The following is a 22,251-nucleotide window of genomic DNA, read 5'->3' on the forward strand; positions in this document are numbered from 1 at the left end:
AACAGGAAAAAGGCAGAAGTATGCTGCTTTTTCTCATTGTATCCCCTCTTCCTCTTCTAAAATAAATATAGTATAGAGCTGTCTTCAAGTTCTGTAGGCCTGAAATCATAGCTGCCTTTCCCCATATCTGAGTCAGAGTCTGTTGCTTCTGTCTGTCACTTCTGCTTATTTCCTCTGCCACCTGACTGTTTTCAGGCCCTGACTCCCTGTTCCTTAAACAGTTGTGCCACCCGTAACTGCCTTCTTCTCTCCAGTCTCTCGTGTACCACCTGTTAATCTTCCTGACACACAGCTCTGTCGTCGTCTGCCTGAAGATGCCGAAGCAGAGGATAACGGTGTTCAGTAACTCCTAGGTGCTCAGTAACTCCTAGATGCTCATAGAATAAAGCCCAATTCTTTGTAGGATGTTTGAGATCCTCTATGGTTTGATTTTTAAGCTTATCTTTTCCTGTCTGTAGTCTTATTTAAACCAGTTTGGTGCCTGTGACAATGCTGATCCTCCTGTCACCCAAATGCTATTCATTTTCACAACAAACTGAAATGCTGTCTTTTATGATGCCTCTGTGCTGATACATGTTTTTCTCCCAAAAGCCGTGTTTCACAAGTTTATAGTTTCACATATTTATTGTCTCAATGAACTCATGCTTAATGTTCGAACACAGTGTTTTCTTCAAAGTGTATAAATCAATAGACTTACTTGCTAGATGTTATTGTTGGTGTCCCAGTCCTAAAATACTAAACATATAGTGAAATCCCTGAGCTTTTTCATTGCAATTTTTAAAGGCAAATGTTTTTAAGATTTTTTTGATTTTTTGTACAATTTTTAAGTTACTTTCCATTGATGGTTATTACTAAATATTGGCTCTGTTGCCCGTGTTGTGCGACACTTTCTGAGCCTACCTTACTCAACAGTTTGTGCCTCCTGTATTGCACCCTCTTTCATTATAATTTTGACTATATATCTCAAGTATCTTATGTTACTCAATTTGTTTTCTCTTTAACACACAGCTAAGTATGCTTGTAATAGCATAATTCCAATGACTATATGAAGTTTATTATTGCCACATTCAGCACGTCTAATAATTTTTGGTTTTGTCTTGAGTGACGTTTTTGAGTCCTCTGTATCTTAATAGTATTCACACTACTTTTTCTTTTCAGCAAACATTTTTGGTAATACAAGGATGAAATTTAGTAAGGTATTAGAATAATGCTGTTGTAGAAAGATGGAGACTTTACCAAAAATGAACTTTTAGTTAATAGGCAATATTATTGGGCAGTAACTCTGAAGGCTTGTTGGTCAGTTGATGCAGATAGATTGATAGCTTAGTATTTCATAGTATGATGTGTGAAAATATGAGTTATTCCAAAGCTATAGATATGAAATTTGACTAACCCTTTACTGTAGTTTTTCTATGCATATGTCATCTTCCTCTTTAGATTATTAGTTCTTTAAGGGTAGGAACGTATGTCTTGCACCTCCTTTGCACCTTAAATACTGCCTACTTCAAGACCTTAGAGTAGATAATTGTTTGACTTGATTTTTCTCAAAATTGTTGTCTATCTTCCCCAAGTAGAATATAAATTCCATGAAAATAGGGCATTTGGGGCCGTCTTGTTTGCTTTATTCCTTCTGTTTAGAACCATATTTGGCACACAGTTGTTGTTTAGTTGCTAAGTCGTGTCCAACTCTTTGCAAACCCTGGACTGCAGTGTGCCAGGGTCCCCTGTCCTTCACTGTCTCCAGGAGTTTGCTCAGATTCAGGTCCATTGAGTCAGTGATGCTATCTAACCTTCTCATCCTCTGCTGCCCCCTTCTCCTTTTGCACATAGTAGGCATGCAGTACACACTTGGTGAATGATTAAATGATTAATACTTTGGTACCTTGAAGATAGGCAACGTAAGACCTAATGACTTATGATTTCGCCCATTATTTGTATTCTCAAACTCTGAGAACTTATGAAATCTAGACACCTAAATAGAGGATAAGATAGATCATTCACTCAAACACGATTATTCTTGAAACTTCATGTATACTGACCACTGTTCTTAGAATTATAGGACTTAGGGAAATTAATATTTTAATATGAATATAATCTTTGATGCGATGCTGTCACTGCTTTTCTCTTAGTGGGATCGATTGTCATGCTTTTATGATACAGTTAGCTTGAGCAAGAAGCAGCTATTTGTAAGCTAGTTTTCAGAGCCAGAGGAGGAAACATTTGTCCTATTATAACTGACTGGTGTTGTAGCTCATTAATGATAGAGGTACGGAGACTAGTAATCATTGGAAGAACATTAAGAATCAATTAGGACAGAGAAGTATCTTATAAACAGGACTTATAGATTGGTGACTCTAAAGCAAATTAGACAAAATGTAAATACTTGCTTGCCATTAAACACTTCAGTTTTCCTTTAGCATCTATTTTATTCCAAGCGAAGATATGACCTGTGTCAGATGGTAGGATTTATGGCACTGTATGTTCACACAGTGTTTCTTTTCCTTCTTTGACTGTGTATTGGGTTAATATGATTTTTCTCTTTTTTTTCCCCTCCAAACCAGAATTAGTGGATCTGAAATAGTTGTTTCATAATGATAATACTGTGAGCTGTGAAATGTTGAACTACTCTCTCAACTTAAAATAAAATCAAAACTAAAATAAATTATTGAGTTGTTGGGGGTCAAAAAAGAGAAAACACTTAGCCTTGACACTTGGAAAACTTTCTTTTGTTTAACCAAGTGTAGTGAAGTATTAGTGCTTTTAATTAGTGTCTCATCTTGGGGTTCAGTTATAGGTAGAGCATGGAAAGTTTAGCTATGGTTATAAATCAGAAGCACCAAGAACCTTGACAATATGAACGTAGCTGACAGAAGGCAGGAGACACAGAAAGAGGGTAAAGAAGGTCAGGGCATACAAGTGTATCGGTTTCTTTTTACCGTACTTAGTGAAACCAGTAGATACTGCCTTAAGTTTACAAACGACGCATTTTGAAATTAAGAAATCGTCTTCAGGGCACTCCCTGGTGGTTCAGCACTTGGGACTTGGTGCTTTCACTCCCGTGACCTGGTCCCATCCCTGGGGGGCGACGAGCTCACAAGCTGTGTAGCCTGCCCTCCCCAAGAAGATAGTCTTTAAATTTATGAAGATAACTAGCCATTACGAGAATTTTTAAATTAGTAACATTACAAAAAGGTAGTGGTGATTAGTGGACAAAACATGGAAAGGAGGAGTCCAGATAGATGCCTTACCTAGATCCAAGATTGACAGAAGAAGCGGCAGAGGGGTAAGAACACTGTTCGGCATTTCTGTACTAGCCACGAGGAAAGCCAGGAACAGAACCTGCAGCCTCTCGCTGGGAGTGGGCGTGAGGTGGCTGGGTGGAGGAGTGAATTTTATTTTACCAGATTGAATATGTTACTTTTATGATTAAAACTTTTTTGTTTTAGATTCCACAGTACATTAATAACTTCCATGGAAATAAATCCTGCTTAAAGTTGAAAGTAAGGCTTAACCGTGCACACGAGTAGTCTGTGATTGATTATTGATAAATGTTTTCATCTTTGTTGTGGAACGATGTGTTATTCTTCGGTGACAGGAGCGCCGAGCCTTCAGAAGAGCTGCAGCACGCAGGGCAAGTTGAGATCCTTTCCCTCCCCTACATTGGGAGCATGCCTTTCTTCTTTCTCCCAGTTTTTTCCTCATTTCCTCTCCAGTCCCTGTCCTTTTCTTGAAGAGAGGGCCGTATGACCAGAATGATGAGTCAATCCTGAGAGCCGTGTTCCCTAGGAACCACAGTAAGGTAACAGTGGCTGGGAATTGTGCATGTACTCTGAGTGGACACGTGAAGTTAGAACAGGCTGGTGAGTAGGAAAGAAATGAGAGCTAGGAAATTCTGACAACTTACACAAGACATTTGAAATTCTAGATTTTACTTCACACATCACTAATCCACATCCAGTAATGGAAATTTAGCTGTAAGATCTATTCATGAATCAGGGCAAAATGTCTGGCCGAAGCAACTAGATTTGTGCTTTTCCATTTTCCAGAGCTGTGCTTTCATGTGTTTTGATGTCCAGAGACATAGTCCATAACAAGCGTTGCACCTAGCTTAGTGTCTGAAATCTAGTAGCCTATTGATAAACTTGCTGAACAAATGAATACACACATAATCCAGAAATATTAGAAAATGGATGGGTAGGTTCTTAAAGTACAGTGTGTGACAGTGAAGTCACTCAGTCATGTCCAACTCTTTGCTACTCCATGGACTATACAGTCCCTGGAATTCTCCAGGCCAGAATACTGGAGTGGGTAGCCTTTCCCTTCTCCAGGGGATCTTCCCAATCCAGGGATCGAACCCAGGTCTCCCACATTGCAGGCGGATTCTTTACCAGCTGAACTACAAGGGATAGCTGAATTTTAAAGCCAGAATGGCAAAATTATGGAATAAGCTAGTTAGGTGCGTCTTACTGATAGACTGTAATATGACAGAAATAACTTTCTTTGTAGAAACTGTATTTTTTGAACTTCTTGGTACTGAGGGGAACTGAGAGCCCCTTGGGCAGATTGAGGTTTAATTAAAATTTGGTTTGGCTCATTTGGATTAAGTCCTATAATAGACTTGTTAATGAGGTGTTAAACGATCACCCTGAGAATCCCAGTTCAGTTCAGTTCAGTCACTCAGTCGTGTCCAACTCTTTGCAACCCCATGAATCGCAGCACGCCAGCCCTCCCTATCCATCACCAACTCCCAGAGTCTACCCGAACCCATGTCCATCGAGTCGGTGACGCCATCCAGCCATCTCATCCTCTGTCATCCCTTTCTCCTCCTGCCTCCAATCCTTCCCAGCATCAGGGTCTTATTAACAAATCTGTTATAGGAATGAGAGTCCCAGGAACTGTCCAAAGCTAATTTAGAACTGAGAAAGGTTTTTAAAAAAAGCCTTCCAGGGGCCCCCACACTGAGGGAGCAGGACTATTAAAGAAAACAGTCCTTGAGGGGGAGGGAGTGGTCATAAAGAGAACTTCTGACACCCACTGGTTATGTTTGGCAGGCAGGCTTCTCATTTGGTTGAGCCTGGGTCCTTTCTTTCTGATTCCTGTGCTTTCTGAGGCTAGGAGTGCTTGAGTTCCACTTTTTTTCTTTATTATTACATATCTGCTTTTATGTAATTTGTTTATTTTACTATTAGATTCATCTAAGTAAAAGTCAAGTTTTCTAGTGAACCCAGTTTTGTTCTTAGCCACAGTACAGTTTAGCAGTATATCTAACACTGAGAGTTAGATTAGATCCCTTTACTTGTAACTACTGCCTAGAACAATGTTAAGAAATATTTAATTCTTCATTTATCAAACGTTTCTCAGGCATTTACTCTCTACCCTGTGATGGCTGTGCTGTTGAGGGGTACAGAGTGAACAATACATGATCCTCGCCTTTAAAAATACTCATAGTCTAGTGGTAGGGGTAGGATTCTGAGAAGGACTGGTTTCAGAGCCACAAATAAATTCCTCTTGGTTCAACTTCCCCCTTTCTTCATTTTCCTCCTTCCTTCTCCCCCTTCACCACCCCACCAAAGAAAACCCATAAACTTCCTTAAATCCAGCTAACTATTCGAAGCAAATTAAGATCTTACTGATTTTATATTTCTTACTAATCTATCTCTGTGGATTTTTCCTATGGAATATATTACTTTAGAAAAATAACCAACAATCAAAGAAAAACTTTCCTTCTGTAAAGTAGGCTGTTATCTTGCAAAAAGCCATTTTTATCCCATAGCTTAAGCCTTCTGAAATTAGCAAGCAGCATAACCACTTTATAGGTGGAGAAATTTGAGCTCAACACATACGACAGGTATTCTGAATATCTGAGTAGAATGTGGCTTTCCTGAACTCTATCCACTTCCACTTCTGAAGTTCCTTTAGTGATATTTAACATCTTATTAAAATAGACTACTATTTTATAACCTATTTTTAATTTTCCTTTTTCTGGTCTGCAAATTAAAAAAGAAAAAATACTAAGTTTAGTTATAATCACCGCTACAAATGAAAGCCTACTACCTCTTTCCTCCCCATGGATCAGTAACCCCTTTAACCTCCCTCTTTGCTTCAGAAATCTATCCTGAATACTCAGGAGCTCTGTAGCATGGTTTGTCTATTTCTTCTTCCACTCCCATTTCTTTTTTCCAAATCCAAGGACTAATAAAACATTTCTTGCCACACGAGTGGTCTCTCCTTGTTTCAGAGTTTGTTTGAAGCTGGTTATTAAGATGTCCACAGGCAGCAACAGGCTGGAAGCTAATCTCTGAACAAATGTAGACTTGTTCATTTAGTAGAATATTGTTATTAATGCACAGCATAAATAAGGAGTTTGAAGATGTTCCCCTTGGACAGGAAAAGAGCCTTGAACTGTTTTGGAGGAGATGTGGTAAGATGATATAAGGGAACTAGCATTTTTTTTAAATAATTTTATTTATTGATTTGTTTTTTCTTCTTGGCCACACTGGATCTTCATTGCTGCATGGGCTTTGTCTAGTTGCAGTGAGCAGGGGTGACTCTTCTTTGAGGTGCATGGGCTGCTTCTTGCAGAGGCTTCTCTAGTCGTGGAGCTTGGGCTCTAGGGCGAGACGGTCAGCAGTTGTGGTTCCCAGGCTCCATTGTTGTGGCGCACGGGCAATTGCTCCTTGGCCTGTGGGATCTTCCTGGATCGGGGCTCGAACCCGTGTCCTCTGCATTGGCAGGCAGATTCTTTACCTCTGAGACACCAGGGAAGCCTGGGAATTAAACTCTTAATTAAAGTACTGTGAGTCATATCATTATTAAGATTGAAGTAGATGGACTACTTCAGTTTCATTTCATAATAAAATTGATTTAAAAGATTTTTCCATGATTTGATTTGTTCAGTTACTGTTTAGCTGAGATGAATGACCATTTCTTCTCATCACTTATGATTTGGCAACTTTATAGCCTAGTCTCTGTTCTCTTTGTTGAAGAAGAATAACTTTCTCAACCTTAATACGGTTGGAATTGCTCTTCCCTCCCCCTGCCCCCAGAATTGTTTTTAAGGGCTTTGTCCAGGAGACTTTATCCTAGATTTTCATCAACTTTGTTATAGTTTATTGCCATGGGAATACTTACTATGTATAAATAAGTGACAAGACAGATGGACTCTTCTCATTTAAGAACCAAGATATTCTCCTTAGGGCTTTCCTTAAGATTGGAGATCTTTTTGAAGAGGAATTGATTTTTTTTTTTTTAAATTGTCACCTGTGGTTTAGGAAAAAATAAATGATCTAAATACTTGTAGCTGCCTACCATCTACTTTGACATTGGAATGAGTTTCAGGAGGCCCTCATTAAGGTGTATTCTTTTCAGCCCCTGTTTCAGACTGTGTCCATGGACCACGTGCACCAAAGTCACTTTTAGTGTGGTGGTTTCTAACCTTGTTCACACACAGTAATAGTAATTAGTAACAATGCCTAATACCTAATTACCACGGCCCCTTTGCAGACCTAGTGAATATCTCGGGGTGAGGCTCTTATAAGTTTTTATTTAAAAGCATCCCAAAGGATTCTAATGTGTGGCACCACTGCTGTAGAGTTTGTTAAAAATGAGGATTCCAGGACATCCCTGGTGGTACAGTGGATAGAAGTCCACCTGCTAACATAGGGGACACCGGTCTGATCTCTGTTCTGGGAAGATACCATATGCCGCAGAGCAGCTAAGCCTGTGCACCACAGCTACTGAGCCCTTGTTCTAGAGCCTGCGAGCCGCAACTACTGAAAACCGAGTGTCTAGGGCCCTTGTTCTGCAACAAGAAAAGCCACAGCAATGAGAAGCCCTCACTCACTGCAACTAGAGAAAAGCCCATGCAGAAACGAAGACCCAGCACAACCAAAAAACTAATTAATTAATTAAAACAATGAGAGACCCCGGAAAAAAACGAGGATTCGAGTCCACTTCATCAGACCATGAGTCTTGGTGGACAAGGCCCTAGACAATGCATTTTAAAGAAAACCTAAGTTAATAATGCAAACTAACTTTTAAGAGATTTGAAAGTTGTCTTTTTCTCTCTTTTTTCTTGAGCTTGTTTACATCAGTGAAAACCAAAAGCAACTATTCTGATTGGTGGTAATTGGAGAAAGGAAAGGAAATTAGAGGACAAGATACTCGATCTGTTTTTTTAAAAAGAAAAATAAGAGAAATATTGGCGTGTGGAACAGGAGTTTGGTGTTGATGCTAAATTGTCTGTCTTCACTGTGTTTGGAACTGAATGCATTGATGCATCCTTCCAAAGAGTTGATGGTCCTTGCTGAATGAATCAGCAGTAAAGGTGAAATTAGAACCAGTTAGGGGAGAGAAAAGAGACAACAAAGGGATCAGGGGCCTATGACCAGGCCTCTACAGGCTGGTTGGAATTCTTTTGTTTTAATGCTACTTATATTTTTATAGCCTATTAATTCAGAATCTCAAATTCTTTTGTACCTAACCTACAAAAGCCTTGCCCACTGTATACTCTTTTTTTCTAAATGTTCCATACTTGCAGATGCCTCTGAAACTCTAGTTTAATTCCAGGCCTCGCTTTATTTGCTGACGCCCTTCACCTGCCCGTGAGTGCTTGACCACAGTAGTCGTGTTTCCTCGTCACTTCGTTTCTGTCTAAAAGTAGCCATGAATGATACATTCCAGTACCAAAGGAGGACAGTAGGACAGTCTGGACAAATTAAGCCTTTCTGTCCTAGTTATGGGCTGGCACCCTTTAAAACTCCTTAATTTTCCTTCGTTTCTGAGGCACTTGGCCTCTTTTCCTCCTTTTGTTTAGGGCCTCCTGTCTCTGGCTTCGCGTTAGTAACCATTCTTTTAAATTCTTGATTGTAGTGAATCAACGACTTCAGGCCTTGGCCCCGCTGCCTGTCGCACAGCAGCCCTGCGGCAGTCCTTGTTCCTGCGGCCGTCCTCAGGAAATCCTAGTTTTGGGCATTGACACTGATTGATTAAAAGATTAAGCTGCTGCTAGGGAGAGGGTGATAAACCATGCTCGTGAAAGGAATTTACCTACGGTGCTTGGTGTTCACAGAGCTCCTCTAGTTGCCGAGAAAAGAAATAGAAATAGTGTCGTTAACACTATTCAGATATTTAGATGCATGTGGTCGCAAAGAATTGGACACGACTGAGCGCACTCACACGTACACATGCACTCTTGTAGGGCGGGGAAGAGCTGAAGGCCTGCTTTAGAACAGCATCCCTAGGCTAGGGAGAGGCAAGCCGTCTGCTTTGACATTCATTAATTTGACAGTCGCCCAGGCTGAGCACTCAGATATTTGTCGACAATCTAGCAAAACAGGGGCTGTGTCTAGAGCCTGGAAAACTCATTTTGCTTCAGTGTTCCAGAGTTACTGAATTCTTGCTTCCTGAAAGTCCCTTATAAATATCCATTTTATAAGACTGTTCACTATATTTATTTTTCTATTCCCTTGGTCTCTTAACAGCCCAATGGGAAGATTTCCTAGTGCCCTTTAACTGGGGCTTAAGTGTTATTAAAATCAGTCTGTCCTGCCTTTTGGCTAATATTTCTTTTACTTTTGTTTTAGGTAACATTTTTAAATAGTATATTTCATCCTTTCTTCTCTTAGATCATGTGAAAAACATGACCAGATTAATTCAAGTTCCAGCATAGTGTGGTTTTAGAAACAGCTTCATTGATGTTTTTCTTTAGGTCCTATGCTATTCTCTCTTTCACCACTACTGCCTTCTCTATTCCCTTTTGGTATTTTAAGATATTTTTAGATATAGTGATGCTAATTTTTCACCCGCATCTCTGCAGGTGTTCATGTAGAAGTTAAATAACTGATGACCTTAAAGGTCAGTTGACTTGCTGTGTTTGCTGACATTCTTTTGTCCCTCTTGCTCTCTTTTCCAGGAGGACATGAGATTCCACTTTTCACAAGGCATCTTGTCTGGATACTTGTGACAAGTATATCATTTATTGATCTAGAAAGTGCTGTGATGAGAGTTGAAAAATGTTATCTGCTGCCTCTCTGCCCCCACCCACTTTAGAGCTGATCAAAGAGAATGATCATTAGTGATTAAGAAAGTTGAGATCAGTCAAGAAGAGACTGCTTCTTCAACAAAGAAAGCTTGATGACCTGGTTAAGAATGAATCCCTATTCTGCCCAATTCACATACTATGGTATCATCTAAATATGAATATATATATATATTATATATATGTAATATATATATTATCATAAAATAGAAGTTTCTCCATGGTTTAACCTTGATGATTATCAATATATTTCTGTTGACATGAAAATCAACTTAAGTATCTATGGATTTATAAAATTCATAGATTAAGCAAAAATTATCAAAACTTTAACAAGTACAAAATATTTGCTACAACTTGTAGAAAAGGTTCCTCCCCCATTTTTTACCTTTCCTTATTCAGGTTTTTTTTTAAGCAAATATTTTGTTTATTTTAATGAAGCTGATACAGACAGTGTCCATTTAAAACCACTATCCCAGGCCAAAAAGTAGCAAAAAGAGCAGTGTTCTGTTGTAATCACATCTACATGAATAACTTTAACTGCTAATGATTATTAGAACTTTTCTGGGATCTTCTAACAAGGTTTTGCTCTCATCTTAAAACGCTTTCTCTGCAGTGAAGCCATCTCTGGAATTAGTTATTGTTCTCATCGTCTCTGTCACCATGACTCCAGCCTGATACTGCTCTTCTTTTGGTCCTGACCCTCAGATTTTAAAATTAGCTTCAAGCTAAGGAAAGGTCATTTTTCATAGTTCAGTTCTCTGAAAAACATCCATCTCCCACTGAAAATCCTTGTCCAGGAGTGAAGTGATCATATGCCTAAGAACTAGAAAGTCATTAGAAACACTCACATTAATGGATCTTATTTATCACCAGCCTGCAAATACACAGTCCTGGAAAAGGTGGCCTCTTTGTGCACCCATGTTATTTTTAAAACACAGAGAGTGATATAACGAGGGCTGAGGTTGGGTCACCAGAATTCAGCACAATGAAAACAGACGATAGTGAATCATGGACACAAGAATCCAAATTACAAGGTTTTTTAAAGAGATGGGGTGCCGGTTTTCAATTCTGTTTTGAACACCACATTACAAAAGAGCTTTTTTTTTATATAAGTTTTTTAAGGATTAAGGAAAAGAAAAAAAAACAAGAGTCTAAACTGTTGACTGACCCTCTTTGTCCCTGACAAACTTTAATCACATCTTCCTACATTCCCAGTTCTTGTGGAGTGTGATTATCAGCAATTTCCTGACCTTCAAAGAGAAATCTGGATGAATTCATGGGAGCTCCCTGTTTTTGACAGTGTGATTCTGTGAGTTTCTTGAAATATGTCGTCATTTTCACTTTGAAGTGAATCTCACTGCTCTCCTGTACAGTGACCTTGAGTTTAAAATAGTCTCCTTCCTTCTTACCCATGAAATCCTCAGTTGACGGTTTTACCTCCTGGTCAGACCTGGTGACAGTGGCTTCCCCAGGAGACTCCATACAGCAGCAGCCTTGGGTAGGCAGAACTTCACTTTGGGGTTTACAAATTCATGTCTGTAGCTCACAGCACAGCACCAGAACTGAAGAGACTTCACTACACCTCCTGCTTGTTCAGTTTTTAATTATTTAGCAAGCCCTTCTCTTGTAGTGATAAATAGAGAGCATGATGACAAGATTTTTTTATTCTAAAATAATTTGCTGCTATATGTAATTTTGAGTAATGTCTACCATTCAGTTTTTGTCTGAGCCACACCTCTTCAGTGACAGGTGCTCTATTCCCAGAGACCTAGAGAGCTGTTTGTTTTTGCAATTGATAAAGGATAAAAGTGCTAAAGAATCCTCCTGCCAATGCAGGAGACACAAGAGACTCGGGTTCAATCACTGGGTTGCAAAGATCCCATGGAGGAGGAAATGGAAACCCACTCCAGTGTTCTTGCCTGGAAAATCCCATGGACAGAGGCGCCTGGCGGGCTTACAGTCCATGGGGTTGCAAAGAGTTGGACATGATTGAGCACGTTGTGTATACGCACACACACACACAAAGGGTAAAAGAAGCGCTTGGTCAATTTAGTATTTGATGTGGGACGTGGATCTTATCTCTTCTTTATAACAAAAACCTTTTAAGTGAAGTACAGTAATTATATGGGTTAGTATTCTTTCCAGTTCTATGCTTATACTTCAAATGGTAGAACTGGGGATTGCAGCCGTAAGTGGAGCGTAGTAGAAAAGAAAATAGAAGATAAGTGGCTCTAACAGCAGTTAGAATTTATTTTTAACTTCTAAGTAAACGTATGGCCATTACTCAAGAAAATATTCTATTAAGTATCTTCTAAGTCCCACAGCACCTGGAATAACTTGGTCAAATGAATAGATTGTTGTCTCTTGGAGAGATTCCAAGCTTTCTAAGACATCCATGCCATAAAACATCTGCTGAACTGTTCTTGTGCAGTATTTTTATAGGGAGGGTAGAGGGAAAGAGGAACGGAAAGGGAAAGAATTGGCTCACATAGTTACAGGGGCTGAAAGACTCCAGTTCTACAGCAGGCAAGCTGGAGACCCAGGTGATTTAGGCCAAATGCCGTCAGTCTCAAGATCCGGCAAGCACTGGTGCTTCAGTTCAAGTATGAAGACAGGAAAAATAATAATGTCCCACCTTAGCAGGCAGGCTGCCTGGCAGGTCTTATTTTGTCCTATTTAGGCTTTTAGCTGATTGATTGTGGCCCCCACACACAGGGTAGTCAGCCAACTTAAATGTTGCTCTCATTCTAAACACCCTCACAGACACAAACAGAATAATGTTTGATTAAACATCTGAGGCCCATGGAGCCCAGTCAGAGTGACACATAAAATTAGCCAGCACAGTATTCTCAGTTAATTAGTCCACTCTTTCGAATACTAAAAAATTTTTTTCTCCCTCCCACCATTCCCCTCCCGTTCTCCTGAATACTAAAATTTGCCTTTAATGTTTCTCAGCTTCAGTAGAAGTAAATAAGTGAATAAACTCTTGTCTAAGCTTGTCAGCTTTTCCCCCCTCCATATTGGGCTTGGCAGTGAAGACCCAACTTTGGATTCTAAACTCTGATTTCCTTGGAATGTTGACAGTTTTACAACATTAAATTCAGTTACCTTTGTATTTTAGTTTCTGCTCATTAATTGATTTTTAGTTGGTCCCACGCATGATGTTTATATCCTTGTCAATTTGCTAGAAAGTAGATCATCAGTAACAGCCAAGAACAAACTGATTTGGGAACTTTGTTACATGATTCTAATTAATGAAAGTAGGAGACTAACAAGGAAAACTCTTGATGTGGAGTTTGTTTATTTGTACAAATAAGATGTGTTTTCATGTTCTGGTTTAAGTTCTGATTTTGAAATTCTTTTTTATGTATTTTGTTTGAGTCCTCTTGCTGCATAAGTATATGGAATTTGGGGGTCAGTCTGTTAAGGATCCCAAATGTGGAATTTTTAATACTACCTTTTTTTTTTGGCTGCATTGCATGGCTTACAGGATCTTATTAATCCCCAACAACGGGTTGAATCCAGGCCCACAGCAGTGAAAATGCTGAGTCCTAACCACTGGACTGCCAGGGAAATCCCTTTAATACTACATTTAAATGTATACTCCTATTCATTCATTCTTATTTTGTTTATAGAAGCAATACCTGCTCATTTTCAAAAGCTCAAACATATATCACATAAAGTAAACAGGAATAACCAGTGTCAATTATTTGGCATATAGTCTACCTTCTTTTACATGGACATATATATACATATAACACTTCCCTGGTGGCTCAGACGGTAAAGAGTCTGCCTACAGTATGGGAGTCCCAGGTTCTGGGTCGGGAAGATCCCCTGGAGGAGGAAATGGCAACCCAGTCCAGTATTCTTGCTGGGAAATCCCATGGACAGAGGAGCCTGGCGGGCTACAGTCCTTGAGGTCAAAAGAGTCAGACGCGACTGAGCAACTTAACACCACATATGTACATATATACAAATAGTATACACATATACTGGAGAAGGCAATGGCAACCCACCCCAGTACTCTTGCCTGGAAAATCCCATGGACAGAGGAGCCTGGTAGGCTGCAGTCCACGGGGTCGCTAAGAGTCAGACACGACTGAGTGACTTCACTTTCACTTTTCACTTTCATGCTTTGGCGAAGGACATGGCAACCCACTCAGTGTTCTTGTCTGGAGAATCCCAGGGACGGGGGAGCCTGGTGGGCTGCCATCTCTGGGGTCGCACAGAGTCGGCCACGACTGAAGCAACTTAGCAGCAGCAGCATACACATATACAAATAATAATTTTATTAGTGTTATTTTTAGCAAAGCATATACATAGCACCAAAAGATTAGAAGAGTTTGACTAGTTTGACCACCTAAAAATCAGTGAACAGAAAGAGTCATTTAAGGGAGGGAAGAAAATGAGGGTATTGATTGCCTTTTTAGCAGTTTGGGTGGACAGTTTCATTCTGAGGTTATTAGAATTTACTCCATAATTTTGACAAGAACAAAAATCAGATGAGTTCTGCTAGGATGCAGATGGTGCTTATGAATAGCAACACATAAGGAAGTCCATCCTCAAGGAAATCAGTCTTGAATGTTCATCAGAAGGACTAATGTTGAAGCTGAAACTCCAATACTTTGGCCACCTGATGCAAAGAACTGACTCACTAGAAAAGACCCTGATGCTGGGAATGATTGAGGGCGAGAGGAGAAGGGGACGACAGAGGATGAAATGATTGGATGGACGTGAGTTTGAGTAAACTCTGGGAGTTGGTGATGGTCAGGGCTGCCTGGCGTGCTGTAGTCCATGAGGTCGCAAAAAGTCGGACACAACTGAGCAACTGAACTGAACTGAGGGGCATTTTTGATTATCATAGACTGGCCTCTGGAGAGGTGCTATTGGCATTTATTGCCAAGAGGCCAGTGGTTCTGAATGTTCTGCAAGGCACTGGACAGCCTTAACAACCAAGAATTGTCATGCCCCAAACACTAATAGCAGTCTTTTTGAGAAACACTGGCAATAGTTGACCAAAATTTTGCATGATGCCCCCCTTTGGAAGGTGATGGATGACAGAAATCTTACAGTGGAAATTGGAAAGAATGCAGGATGAGTGGAAGTCTCTGGGCACCATGTCTTTTCCTGGGAGCAGAGCCAGACAACCAGCCTGACATGGTGTGGGCCCCCTGGGCTGGGGTGTCGGGGGCAGTGTAGTGACAGACTGCTGGGAGGCAGGTGAGTCTCCAGGGGATGGGTGGGCAGGGACCAGCAGTAACTTGTAATTAAACATGGTTACTGTGTTTTCCTTTTACATTCCTGTTACCTCATATTTCTTTAAAATTAAAAAAAAAATTTCATCTTGGAGTATAGTTGATTTACAATATTGTGTTAGTTTCAAGTATACAGCAAAGTGATTTATTTAGTTGTACATAGTGTTTTAAGTATACAAACTTTTAAGTTTAATTAGGTCTCATTTGTTTCTTTTTGTTTTTATTTTCATTTCTCTAGGAGATGGATCCCAAAAGATGCTGCTGTGATTTATGTCAGAGTGTTCTGTTTCTGTTTTTCCTCTAAGAGTTTTATAGTATCCAGGCTTACATTTAGATCTTTAACCCATTTTGAGTTTACTTTTGTGTATAGTGTTAGAAAATGTTCTTATTGCTTTTACATGTAGCTGTTCAGTTTTCCCAGCACCGCTTATTGAACAGATTGTCTTTTCTCCATTCTCTAGTCTTGCCTCCTTTTCACAGGTCAGTTGACCGTAGGTGTGTGGCTCTGTTTCTGGTCTTTCTGTCTTGTTCCGTTGATCGATGTTTGTCTTTCTGCCAGTACCATACTGTTTTGATTACTGTGGCTTTATAGTATAGTTTGAAGTCGAGGATCCTGACTCCAGGTCCATTTTTCTTTTTCAGGATTGCTTTAGCTGTTCAGGGGTCTTTTATGTCTCTATACAAATTTTAAGATTTTTTGTTCTATATCTGCAAAAAATGCCCAATACCAGATTGCATCTGGTATTGGTAGTTTGATAGGTTTACTCTGTAGACTTCCTACATAGTATAGTCATTTTGACAATATTGATTTTTCCAATCCAAGAACATGGTGTATCTTTCCATCTGTCATCGATTTCTTTCATCAGCATCTTGGAGTACAGGTCTTCTGCCTCCTTTGGTAGGTTTATTCCTAGCTGTTTTGTTCCTAATATTTCCTTTCAGTTGGTCCTATTAATAGAGAAACTAGAGTAGATCAGTGAGTGGTTAAAAATACAGTCTGGAACCAGAAGAATCAGTTCAGATCCTGTTCTTCCACTTGATTTACATAACCTCTCTGGATGTTACTTTAGTTTTTGCAGCTACAAAATAATTTTTAAAGTTGTTTCTAAAAGGAAGAGGTGAGAAAACCTTTTTTCTGTCAGAAGTTATTGATGTGGTGTACAAAAGATGCTGTGGTTTAAGTGTTGAGCATAAAAGGAATTTGAATTCATTTTCTTGGCCTGAGCTTACTTTGTTTCTTTTGAAAGTATCATTGTGAATGCATCTGAGATTTTTCTGCCAAGCCAGCTATTTACAGTTCTTGTCATTAATGTAACTGCAATAGTTACCACACACCTAACTTCTCCTTCACATAACCCCAGAGTACTTTCAGCTGAGAGGGAGATGGAGCTGTTGTCCTAATATTGGATTTAGATATTGCACCACTAATGAGAGAGAGTGCTAGGTTGATTTTTTTTTCATATTTTATTTATTTATGGCTGTAGGGCTTCCCTTGTGGCTCAGATGGTAAAGAATCTGCCTTCAAAGTAGGAGACCTGGGTTAGCTTCCTGGGTTGGAAAGATTCCCTGGAGGAGGACATGGCAGCCCACTCCAGTATTGCCCGGAGATTCCCACAGACAGAGGAGTCCGTGGGGTCACAGAGAGTGGGACATGACTGAGGACTGAGCACACACATTTACGGCTGTGCTGGGTCTTTGTTGCTGTGGACTTTTCTCTAGTTGTAACGAGCAGGGCTACTCCCCAGTTGCGGTGTGCGGGCTTCTCGTTGCAGAGCACAGGCTCTGGAGCATGTGGGCTTCAATAGTTGCAGCTTCCACGCTCTGGATCGTAGGTTCAGTAGTTGTGGCTTACCAGCTTGGTTGCTCCACAGCACGCGGGATCTTACTGGACCAGGGATCGAACCCATATCTCTTGGATTGACAGGCAGACTCTTTACCACTGAAGTACCAGGAAAGCCCCCAAGTTTATTTAAATCAATACAAATCAATATGTTCATCCATTCACTTATGGAAGACTATGAAGTAGTATCTTGTCAGGAAGTAAGGCTGGTTAGTAGTTGACTTCGTAATATTTAGACATACAATAACTAAAGCTAAATATAATTTTTCCTTGATTAGAAATTACTTAACTGGCAAAGGGAAATGGAGGAAGCATTTATTCAGCCTGGCACTGTGCTTGCTCTGTTATGCAGTTTCTTTCCTTTAAAGGGAGTTAGTAATAGAAGCTTCCAAGATTTGGAAATAACCTTTGAAAACAAAGTCTACATGTGATTTTAGTTACCTGATATTGTAAAGACTTGTTTAAGAAGTCTATAAGATATAAACTCCAGTTTTAGATATCAGTGAAGACACGTGTTTAACATAGGCAGAGTAAACACTCAGGATGACTGAGTTTATCCTATTTTTTTTTATTTTAAAGAAAATGGTTTTCAAGAGAAAAACCGCAGGAGTGAAACATGTTCCTTTTCACTCTGGATTACATAGTCCAACCAAAGTAAAATATCTTAAAAAGTAACCTTCCAAATAGCAAAAGTAAGACTTTGGACAGATGGTAAACTGAAAGATAGATAGCAAAGTTCAATTCTAGACAAAAAATATTAAAGAGATATTATGTGAAATACCCATAATGTAATGTTTTGGTAGTATAGATTAGAAGGTGATAGGTAATATTTTTTCATTTTTATCCTGACTTATGTCCCATAACTCCTAATGCTGAAAACTAATTGAAACCATTCTTGGGTCTATATGTTCTGTTTGAGGGACCCTAAACTGGGAAAACCCTCATCTGCTTTGACATTATGACCTTTAAGAAGAAGTGGGGAAGGGAGAAGAAGTTCTTCAATTTCAAATTCTTCCAGCCCATTATAATTAATTGGAGAGTATGCGCCTAAGGAAGAGCAGTACTTTCATTTTTCCCAGGAAGGTAGATTATGTCAGCATAACCTGGAAATCTAAGAAGATTAGGAGCTGTGTAACGGGGTATAATGTGACTTAGGGGATCAACTCTGAACATCACTCGTTGATGTCCTTAATTTTGGAAGATTTCAGTTAATACTGAAAATGTTATTTTTGAAGTTGCAGACTCAAACTCCTTTGGTTGATTATAAGTTATGTTAAAAAGTTCATCAGCTAAGTTGAAAGTTGTATTGCTGTGTAAGCAGGTGTGAAGTGTTCGTCGCTCAGTCATGTCCAACTCTTTGAGACCCCATGGACTGTATGTAGCCTGCTAGGCTCCTCTGTCCATGGGATTTCTCCAGGCAGGAATACTGGAATGGGTAACCATTCCCTGTTCTATAGGATCTTCCAGAGATCAAACCTGGGTCTCCCGCATTGCAGGCAGGTTCTTTTCTATCTGAGCTACGAGGAAGCCTTGTAAAGAGGTTTTAGATACTGGCTATATTTTTTGGAGCCTAAGTTCTGAGTAGTTAGCACTAATGGCCATTGAAGACAAAATGTCTGCTCCCTTTTGAATTCCTTACTTTGTACATTGAGGTTATCTTTTTTTGTTTGTTTTTGTTTGTTTGCTTTTTAACCAGTCCTCAGACTTCAGAAAATTTGTAGCTGCATAGAACACTGTTCTGATTGATAAACTGTCTGGAAGGGGTGTCTGGAATGCAGTTGTACTACTGCAAAATCTGCTTAGCAATAGTTAATAATGTAACTCTAAATCTGACTCAGTTTTGTAAAAGTGACTTAAGGTTATCAGTGTACAGTGGTTGTCAATACATAGATAGTTGTGATGCTCCTTCTAGTCCATCTTCCTCCCTTTTTAGGCTTTCAGTTTCCTTTAAAGAATTAAATCTAATGATGCCGTCACACTCCACTGATCTATCATACTCATTTTACTTCGCTCCTTAGCATAAAATGTATTATGAGAAATTGAGGAGTAAAAAAATGACCAATTATCTACTACATTTTCTGCAATATTAACTACACATACATATTTATTCTCTCTCTCTTTCATGCCAAGCTGTAGATGTTTACTGAAAAGATCCTAAAAATGGCTTCATTCTAACAAATTGCCCAAAAGGACAGCCAACACAGTAAGGTTCATCTGTAAAGCTCAAGAGAATCAGAAGATGGGTTCTTTCTAAACTGCCTTTTTGCTTTTTGTCACCCTAAAGTAAAGATTTATGTTTGAAAAATAGAGAAGAGTACTGATTTCTTATATTACCATCTGTGTTCTCTTTGAGGCAAAGATCAAGACCTTCTAAGAGTATTTTTTTTTTAACAATGCTCACCTTTTTTGTTTTTAAATTCACATTTGACTCTATACTTGCTATAGCTTTGCAGTGAGAAAACTCCTTAGAAGTGAGCTTGGAGGTTGAACTTAAATACCATGCTTCTTGTATGAATATTAACTGATATTTTATATGATGCTTAATTCAAAATGGATAGCTGTGTTGTCTTTAAAATTCAGTATCACCTCATAAGAGATAACCACTTTCCTAATATGTTTAACTGCAAAGGTTTACTGATTTGTAAGTAACTTGGCTGCTTTTCCTATTCTTATCTTTGAAATTATTAGGTTGACTCAGAAGAAATTGCCTTTTTAAGGTCAAAAATAGTCAAATATTGGCATCTTCTTGGTTCAGCCTAGTAGTTTTTGTTGGATAAACAGACCACTTAATTTCTGGGTTTCTCTATGACCGCCATTTCTAGTTTAGTTCACTTCTTTCTCCAGCACTGGTCTTGATTCTTCCCCTCAGTCTTTATTCTCTGCTCACCACTGATGATTGCAGTTTGCTGTTGCATATGAGCTTATTGGAAGAACTACTCTCTGCTTGTCTCATCCTTGCCCCGTGTCTTCTTAGGCTCCCTCACCCGTTCATCCCCGTCCCATTCATTTGCTAGTAAGTGCCATTTAAAAGGAAGGTACGGATGTGCGTGTGCATGCGCGCTCAGTCGCTTCAGTCGTGTCTGACTCTTTGCAGCCCTGTGGACTGTAGCCTGCCAGCCTGCTCTGTCCTCGGGATTCTTCCGGCAAGAATACTGGAGTGGGTTGCCAAGCTCTCCTTCAGGGGATCTTCCTGACCAAGGGATCAAACCCGCAGCTCCTGCATCGCAGGGAGATTGCTTACTGCTGAGCCACCGGGGAAGCCCAAAATACAGATATTGTTACCCAATGAGGGGATAAACACTTTAGAGTTTGAAACAGACATAATTTCTGACTATGGTGTGAAAGCAGAAGCACTGAACTGGCATCAGAAAACCTTGATCTTCCTCCTACTGTATGAAAGGGCTTGCAGAAAATAGTTTAACATCTATGGGCCTGTTTTGTTGTGTATGAACTATAAATACAGTTGACCTGTGTGCAGTGCAGATATGAACTGCCTGGATCCACTTATATGTGGATATTTTTCAATAATAAATACTACAGTACTACATGGTCCCTAGTTGGTTGAATCTGTGGATTCAGAGACACCTCCAGCTACTGAGTCTTGACTATAAATTATATGTGGATTAATCCCTGTCTTATTAACGGTCAACTGTAGTACATATTTTTACCATATCCTCCTAAAGTAAGTTAGAATCAAGTGAAATTGAGCTGTTAGTTGCTTATTATAGTAATTCTTTCCTTATTTGGGCATGACTAAGATGCTTAAATATATATTTAGGAGGTAATTTTTTATTGAAATATAGTTGATTAACATTGTTTTAGTTTTAGATTATAGCATGGTGATTCATTATTTTTGCAGATTATATTCCATTGTAAGTTATTACAAGATAAAGAGTACAATTATCTGTTGTTGTTCAGTCCCTCAGTCATGTCCAACTCTTTGCAACCCCGTAGACTGCAGCACACCAGACTTCCCTGTCCTTCACTGTTTCCTGAAGTTTGCTCAAACTCGTGTCCATTGAGTCGATGATGCCATCCAACCATCTCGTCCTCTGTCATCCCCTTTTCCTCCTGCCTTCAGTCTTTCCCAGCATCAGGGTCTTTTCCAATGAGTCACCTGTTTGCATCAGGTGGCCAAAGTATTGGAACTTCAACTTCAACATCAGTCCTTTCTGATAAATATTCTGGGTTGATTTCCTTTAGGGTTGACTGGTTTGATCTTCTTGCTGTCCATGGGACTCTAAACAGTCTTCTCTAGCACCACAGTTTGAAAGCATCAGTTCTTTGGCACTCAGCCTTCTCTATGGTCCGACTCTCACAGCCATACATGACTACTGGAAAAACCAGAGCTTTGCCTATACGGAGCTTTGTCCACAAAGTGATGTCTGCTTTTTTTAAATTAATTAATTAATTAATTTATTTATTTTTTTGATGTCTGCTTTTTAATACACTGTCAAGATTTGTCTTAGCTTTTCTTCCCAAGAGCAAGTGTCTTTTAAAACAGTAAATTCTCTTGCTTATCTATTTTATATGTAGTAGTTTATATCTGTAAATCCCATAGTTTTAATTTGTTCCTCTCCCCTTTGGTAACTGTAAGTTTGTTTTCTAAGTCTGTGAGTCTGTTATCATTTTGTAAATAAGTTCATTTGTATCATTTTTTAGGTTCTACATGTAAATGATATCATATAATGTTTGTCTTTCTCTGATTTACTTCACTTAGTATGATAATCTCTAGGTCTATCCATGTTGCTGCAGATGGCATCATTTTTTTTTTTATAGCTGAGTCATTTTCATGTGTGTGTATATATGTGTGTGTGTGTGTATCATCCTCATTCATTTCTCAATGGACTATTATGTTACTTCCATGTCTTAGTTATTGTAAATTAGTGCTACTGTAAATATTGGAATGCATATCTTTTCAAATTAGGCTTTTCATCTTTTCCAAATATATGCCCATATAAGTGATATCATATAATATTTGTGTCTCTCTGACTTGTTTCACTAAGTATAATATTCTCTAGGTCCATCCCTGTTGCCACAAATAGCATTATTTCATTCTTTTTGGGAGTGATATTCCATTGTGTGAGTACATATATATATATCCCACATCTTAATTC

At 39.2% G+C, this 22,251-nt stretch overlaps 1 protein-coding gene and 1 pseudogene across 1 annotated transcript in view; one reads left to right on the forward strand and one right to left on the reverse strand.

The window, feature by feature from the left end:
* SPTLC2 (serine palmitoyltransferase long chain base subunit 2) overlaps positions 1 to 22,251 on the forward strand; it is a 96,025-nt gene that overhangs the window by 54,654 nt on the left and 19,120 nt on the right. The window lies entirely within an intron of this gene.
* On the reverse strand, positions 10,420 to 13,042 carry LOC133065966 (small ubiquitin-related modifier 1-like; annotated as a pseudogene).

The sequence above is a fragment of the Dama dama genome, chromosome 12 (genome assembly GCF_033118175.1).
Source record: "Dama dama isolate Ldn47 chromosome 12, ASM3311817v1, whole genome shotgun sequence".
NCBI lineage: Eukaryota > Metazoa > Chordata > Mammalia > Artiodactyla > Cervidae > Dama > Dama dama.